Source organism: Grammomys surdaster, unplaced genomic scaffold (assembly GCF_004785775.1).
Source record: "Grammomys surdaster isolate TR1022 unplaced genomic scaffold, NIH_TR_1.0 261, whole genome shotgun sequence".
Taxonomy (NCBI): Eukaryota; Metazoa; Chordata; class Mammalia; order Rodentia; family Muridae; genus Grammomys; species Grammomys surdaster.
The window spans coordinates 3,300,081-3,307,001 of record NW_021604702.1 but is presented as its reverse complement, the minus strand read 5'-3'; the positions used below and the strand labels follow the sequence as shown (position 1 = coordinate 3,307,001).

Below are 6,921 nucleotides of genomic sequence, written 5' to 3'. Positions count from 1 at the left end.
TTTGCACTGGCGATTGTACTAAATGTCAGTCCGTTGTACACTGTAAGATGACTACTTTGTTATAGGAATTTGCCTCAATTATATATATTCATTTAAAAAAGTTTAAAAAGTGAGAATTACAAACAGGGGAGGATGAAAAAGCAAAAGAGCAGGAGAAAAGGTGGAGGGAGAGAAAGAGGTAAGGAGGGAGGCAACAAGGAGGAGGAAGAAAATGATAAAAGAAACACAGAGCTACAGCACAGGGCTTGGGAGATAGGGGATCTCAAGGGCAAGTGGGCTTCATGAAGTAAGGATACAAAAGGTGTGCTCTCCTGTGCAGCTGGCCCCGGGATAAGCTGCCATAGCTACTTTGGAGAACAGTTTGTCAACAGCTGATAAAATTCACGTAGACATAACTCAAAGCTGCAGTCTGGATGAACGCCACCGAGAATCATCATATACGTGCCCACTGAGTCATGCGCACAGCACTGGGCTGCTATGCTTAATTGATGGGAAGAAAAGAGTGAAGAAGAGGACAGCATGCTATGGTGCCTTACTAGCTTTTCCTGTTGCTGTGACAAAATACGGTGACAAAAGCAAAAAGGATTTGGCTCACATCTCAAGGGTGCAGCTCATCATGAAAGGGCAATCAAGGAGGGAGGAGCTTGAAGCAGCTGGTCACACCATATCCTCAACCAGAAAGCAGAGAGTAATGAACACACACCTGCTCTCCAGCTCTCCAGACAAGCCAGGACCCCAGCCAGGGAAGGAACACTCACAGTAGGTAAATCTTCCCACGTCAATGAAATCAAGATGAATCTGCACACCTGCCCATGGTGTGTGTGTGTGTGTGTGTGTGTGTGTGTGTGTGTGTATCTCACTAGAGTACAGTGATAGAGTATCATAGTAAAATTATGTTATGATAGGAAGAAATGAAAGATATAAACAGAAGTAGAAGTAGGAAGAATTATTGCAGGCTTAAAAAATGAAAGAGATCAAGAAATAAAGGAAGGAAGGGAGGGAGGGTGTTTCAGTTAGAACTTCTATTGTTACGATGAAACACCATGACCAAAAAGCAAGTTGGGGAGAAAAGAGTTTATTTACCTTGTAGTTCCAAATCACTGTTCATCACTGAAGGAAGTCAGGACAGAAATTCACACAGAGCAGGAACCTAGAGGCAGGAGCTGAGGCAAAGGCTCTGGAGGAGGGTGGCTTTTATCCCATGGCTTGTTTAGCCTGCTTTCTTATAAGATCCAGGACCACAGCCCAAGGATGGCCCCACCCACAATGGGCTGGGCCCTCTCCCATCAATCACTAAGAAAATGCCCTACATGTTGAAGATTGGCTCTAGTGCTTTACTTCAATCAGGAATCTGTGTCCAAACGTGTCCCCAGTTGGTTTTTGATCAGTCAATAAAGATGCCAGCTGCCAATGGTTGAGCAAAGGGAGACAGGGCAGGACCCTTAGAGTTGCATGGGCTAGGACCCAGGGAGGAGGAGACGCAGAATCGTCAGGGAAGAAGGATGGGATGCAGGAGCGGCAGGAGATAAAGCCAGTCAGTCATGTGAGATTTCTGGTAAGTGGCCACTTCCCTGATTGGGCCTGGAGTAGCAAGGAAAGGTTTAGGAGTGTCTAGCCTTTGAGGTAGCCAAGGCACTTTAAAAATAATCTAATGTGTGTGTGCCTTTCATCCGAGAATCCAAAAATAGCTCCTGGGCGGGTGTCTGTGTCCAATCCGCCAGGAGCCAAAGCAGTGCAGCTAAAAACTCACCCCTACACCTCCACCTGGATCTTTGGAGGCATTTCCTCATGTGCTGTTCCCTCTTTTCAGATAACTCTAGTTTGTGTGTCAAGTTGGCACAAGGCCAGCTGGCATGGAGGAGTTGGGCTGGATCTCATCTGGAAGCCAGGGCATTTAGTGAGCTAATGCATAATCCTCAAGCGTTGAGGCCAGAGAAGGTACATGCTGATGAAAACAGGAAGGCAAGCCTCAAATTAAAGCTTCACCAAGACTCGTGGACTGAGGTATGATGTAGCGTTTTACCTGAAACTTTTTCTTTACCATAAATATTTCTCCCACCACAGGGCAACTAGTCAGCATGGCTGTCTTGCTGCATAGCACCAGTCCAGGGCAAAGCCCACAGGACAAGACAGGAGGAAGGCTGCTCTTCTTATGCAGCTAGAAGACCCAGGAGGTCCTATGCCTTTGAGGCATCATTCCATCGGGTATTTAATCTCAAGGAGACTCTGCTGTAGTCAAGGTAACGAAGTGCATGTGGGGAAGAGAGGAGAACAAGGTTGCTACTAAGTAGCAATGCTTACACAACACTGAAGGTAGAAGGAATTGTAGTCGGTGGATGAGTCAGGAGCCTGGCATGGACTTCTTTGGCCTAGGTCCTCTTTGGGTTTTACAAAGCTGCAACTGGGACATTGCACAGTTGATGTTCTCAGCTGGATACTTGGTGGTGGTGGTGGGGAAATCAACTTCCAAGGTCACTTAACCTTACAATTAGAATCCATGTCACTGGTTTGTGGACAAGAGGCTGTTGCCTCTGGACTCTTAGAGGCCACCACGCCTGCTCACTACGGGACGTCATGGCCATTTACTTCACCAAGCCTGAAGGGATGGTCTCTACAGAAAGTCTGACAGCTAAAGGGAGCCTTTTATGACAGATTGTGGTCACAGTAGTGGCATCCGTAAATCAGCTATGTCACAGTTACTGTTTAGAAGCAAACCGCAGGTGTTAGCGTGGGGTACATCTGTGGACAATCAGAAGCCCTTTACAACCAGCTCCCGGACCCAGAGACGTGACACATCATCTGTAGGCGATAGCGCCACTCCTCCGTCCATCGCCATGGCACCCGCTGCACATCCCTTTGCGCATGTGTCAACACTCCTCATGGCCCGGATAAGAGACCCGTACTCAAACCCAAGCTCCTTCTCTTCTTCCCTCTCACCCCTCGGAGGCCGCCTCTACCAATAAAACCTCCCAAGTGAGACCTGCAGCTTCGTGTGCTTTGTCTGTGATTGTGCTGCTTATTCTAACAGCAGGTCCCACCTGCACTCCAGAAGAAGGGTTCCCGAAAGACATCAGACACTATGGAACACAGTGGCCACCCGAGAATCTGTCACACAGCATAACTTTATTGCTTCTAAATTTTTAAAATTAAAATTACGAATATAATCCTTAGCAGCTTCAAACACAGGACTCTCATACAGTCGAGCACAAACCCAGAATGCATCTGACATAAAATTTCATGGCTCTCCTACGTCTCTATCCATCTTTCTCTTCTCTAAATGAATTTGAACGCTGGAGCAAATTCCAAAGTGAAGAGTGGGAGCAAAGGCCAGGAAGCCTAGTGGTTTCCGGCCGTGTTTCCAGAAGTCCTTGTTACAGGAGCTGGAATGCTTGGCCTTTGTTCTTCTTACAATTGTCATCCCCAGTCTTGGTTTTGTGATCATTCTGAGGCTTAAAACGGATTCTGATTACTCAATGAATAAATGTTTGTCGTTGGGGGCCAAAAAGATGGCCCAGCTTGTAAAATACTCCTCACCAAGCTTGATGACCCTGGTTCGATACCAAGAACCCATGAGAAGGTGGAATAAGAGGACCGCTTACACAAAGTTGTCCTCTGTCCTCCAGCCCCTCTCTCCACAACACACACATACACAATGACAATACATTTTTTAAAAAAACAAAACAGAAAACAGAAAAGTGAGCTGAGTGTGGTGGTGTATGCCTTGAATGCCAGCACTGAGGAGGCAGAGGCAGGTGGATCCCTTCGAGTTTGAGGCTGGCCTGAACTACACAGTGAGTTCCAGGACAGCCACGGTTGTGTAGAGAGACCCAGTCTCAAAACAAGCAAATAAGCAAACAAACAAACTAACTAACTAACTAACAAGACAAACAAATTAACTAATAAAACAAATAAAAAACACAACAAAAAAAGTCCTTCTTGGAGTCATCCCTACCAGAATGATTATAGAAAATGAAAATCAACAGAAAGGATATCACTGAAATCTGTAAGTTGTGCGTCTCATTTTTTCTCTACCAACCTATCAGGTCCAAAAGAAAAGCATAGTTAACTGTGATGCCAATTAGCGTAACAAAGCACTGTCTCAGCTTTGCAAGTTCCTGCTAGCATTCTGGCTAGCCTCAGCCCTTCTCATCCGTGCTCTACCCTAAACTTCTTTACCCCTTGCTTTCCTTAGCCCAGCGGCTTGTTCCTATAGAACCCTGGCATCTTGGCCATGCCTTCTCTCGGCTTTTGGCTCTTGGTGCTCTTTTCTATCTTGGCCCTCTCTGTTTTCTCATCTTCTTTTCCTCACTCCTACCCCATGGGTCACCTTCCCATGGCCTGGTTCACTCTGCTGCTCATATTCATTGTGCTATTTTCTCTCCCTGCTCTAGACCCTTCCAGTTGCCTCTGGCTGTACTCCCCCTAGTATCTACAGTAAAAACCTCCTCAAACATGCCTTGGAAAGGTCATGTCGTCATTTATTCACAGTCACCACGTAGTTTGGTCTCCTGAACAAAATAAAAACTTCGTAGAGGCAAAAATGCATGTGACACTTGCTTTAAATTGCTTTTTTTTTTTATCATTTGTCTATTTAATTGCTTATGCGGCATTTGTGATTTATTTTTCTTTTATGATGATCCATGTCCTTTATCTCCCCCCACACACACACACACCTGTTTACCCATGAAAAAAAAACATTGTCCCCTTTCTGCCCAGTACATCTATATATCCCACACCCTTCTGGTGATTTATCTTGTCTGTGGCCTGGTGAGAAGACAAGACAGTTGCTTTCCGTGCTTTCCATCACTCTCCACCAAGGGCAACTCAGGGTCTGGGCGTCTTTACCAACTTAGAGTCTTGTGAGTTCCGCACCCTGCTGGCGCCGGCTGGCTACCCGCCTGCCTCGGAGCGCGCGCCCGAGCCCGTCCCCGCTGCTGGGAGAGGCTCCGATCGGCGGCGACCCGGCTCCGGCGGGCGCGGGAGGACGCGTTCGGGATCCCGGCGCGTGCAGGCGGGCAGCGGGGCGAGCGCGGTTCCGGCCGCGGGTTTCGAGCCACCAGAGCCGCCGGTCCCTGCGCACTCGGTCGGAAAGTTCTGTGGGCTCCATCGGGAATGACGTGAGGGCCGGGAAGGTAAGCGGAGAGCCGCGCGCGGGAGTGGCAGCCCGGCAACTTCGCAGGGTTGCGGGGACCGGGACCGGGGGAAGAGGCTCAGACCCCCTCTGCGCGTCCCCTCTGCGCGCGCCCTGGAACCTGGTGCGCGCCGCGTGACTCGCAGCTCCCTCTGGGGATCGCGGGAGAGCGAGCGGTCCTCCCCTCACAACGAAGCTGCCAGACCAGCGCTCCAGAACCTTCGCGGCACCTTAGACACCTGGTGCCCCAAGGAAAATATTCCGAGAGGAAAAGCTGATCCTGGGGCCCTAGCAGGTGTGGGTTTCACCAGGGTCGAGTCGTGCCCCGCAGCACTTTCCTTTCCCAGGACTAAGAAAGGACCCCAAGTGGGATCTGTGCAGTTAGGGGTCTGGGGCAGCTGCTGTGGTCAGACAGCAGCCTGCTCTCTGTACTTGGGGATCCCCTTGCCAGAGAAAGAACGAAATTTATAAACCCCAGATGTCATAATCAAGGGCGGTTTCAGCGGTTTAGTTTTGAAAGTCTGTATTGTAGTAAACGATCAAAGACACTGTATCAAAATGCAGTACAAGGATCCGGGGTGGGGGCAGTGGGGGGGGGGAGTTTTAACCAGGTAACACCTGGAACAACTGGGAAAAGTTTTAAAAAATCGGTTAATAAGTACTAAGAGAATAACATTTAATAAATTAATGGAAGGTAGATGTAGAATCCCACATTTAAAAGAAAACTGAATCAAAAATAACAAAATTACCCACCTTCCTGATGCTTCCTCTGTGTACTAAGTTATTCTGAATTTGTACGCTTGTAAAGTGCAATTAAACTTAGTGACAGCCTTGAAAAAGTATTATTGCTGTCTGTCAGTGTTGAGCTTAGTGACTATTTTGTTTCCCTGCCCGTTTATTAATTCTAAATTCTATTGCATGAAATATTTATTCCGTGCTAGTACAGTAACTCGGTGTTGTCCTTCATGAAAACAACAACATTAAGCAGAGCTACAGAAACAAACAAACAAAAAACGGATCTCAGTTTCCCCCATTTGCAAAAATAAAGGGATTAGTTGGTCCCAAATAACCTGAGGTTCTTCTGTCCTGAAAAATCTGTGTGTGGTCTTCTAGAGCTTGAGATACGCAGCCAAACTGAAATCTACATTAAAGTATTATCTCTTGTCGAAACTTTGTAGTTAAATGGGAGGCATTCAATAGTTAAGCTTATTAATCCAATTAGTCTTTTAAAATAGCTGAATCATTGTGTAGCCTGTGCTTGAGAATGGTTTCATTCTGTGCTGTTGAATATAAAGACGTCATAGGAAGCCAAGATCCTAGAGTACAATCTTCAAGCCTCACGCGTGTAGCTACAGCACCTCTGCCTGCTCTCCCTGACCTGGAGAATCCGGAAGCATTCGATAGGGTGCGTAAAAAAGCAGGAGACTTCAAAGCTGCTTTGGAAAAGGTCTATGATGGATATGCAAGCCTGCACACTGCAAATTGAGGGTTTTTTTTTTTTTTTTTTAGTTATACTGTTCAGCTAGAGTTGTGAGTGATACACAGTTTGTTTGAATTTACCTGTGGAATAGAGGAACATATTGAATTACTAATTGCATTTTTTTAAAGGAAAGGGGGGAAATTCCCCTTTATCTAAGTATAGAAATTGTGTTAAATGTGTTAATGTAAAAGTTATTATTAGTATTAACCAAAATAAATAAGTAGAAGTTGATGGATTAAATCACCTGCAGTATAACTGTGGAAAGTCCTCCTCCAGCCCAGGGAGTCCTCCTCCAGCCCAGGAGTCCTCC

The 6,921-nt window shown here is 46.7% G+C and overlaps 1 protein-coding gene across 2 annotated transcripts in view; it reads left to right on the top strand.

The window, feature by feature from the left end:
* Positions 1-4,861: 4,861 nt before the first annotated feature.
* Positions 4,862-6,921, top strand: part of Popdc3 (popeye domain containing 3) — a 33,231-nt gene continuing 31,171 nt past the window's right edge. Inside the window, exon 1 of one of the 2 annotated variants that reach the window (XM_028775816.1) lies at positions 4,862-5,132. The gene's annotated coding sequence lies outside the window, so the exon portion shown is untranslated. The remainder of the gene's footprint in view (positions 5,133-6,921) is intronic. The other variant, XM_028775817.1, reaches the window with a different exon arrangement.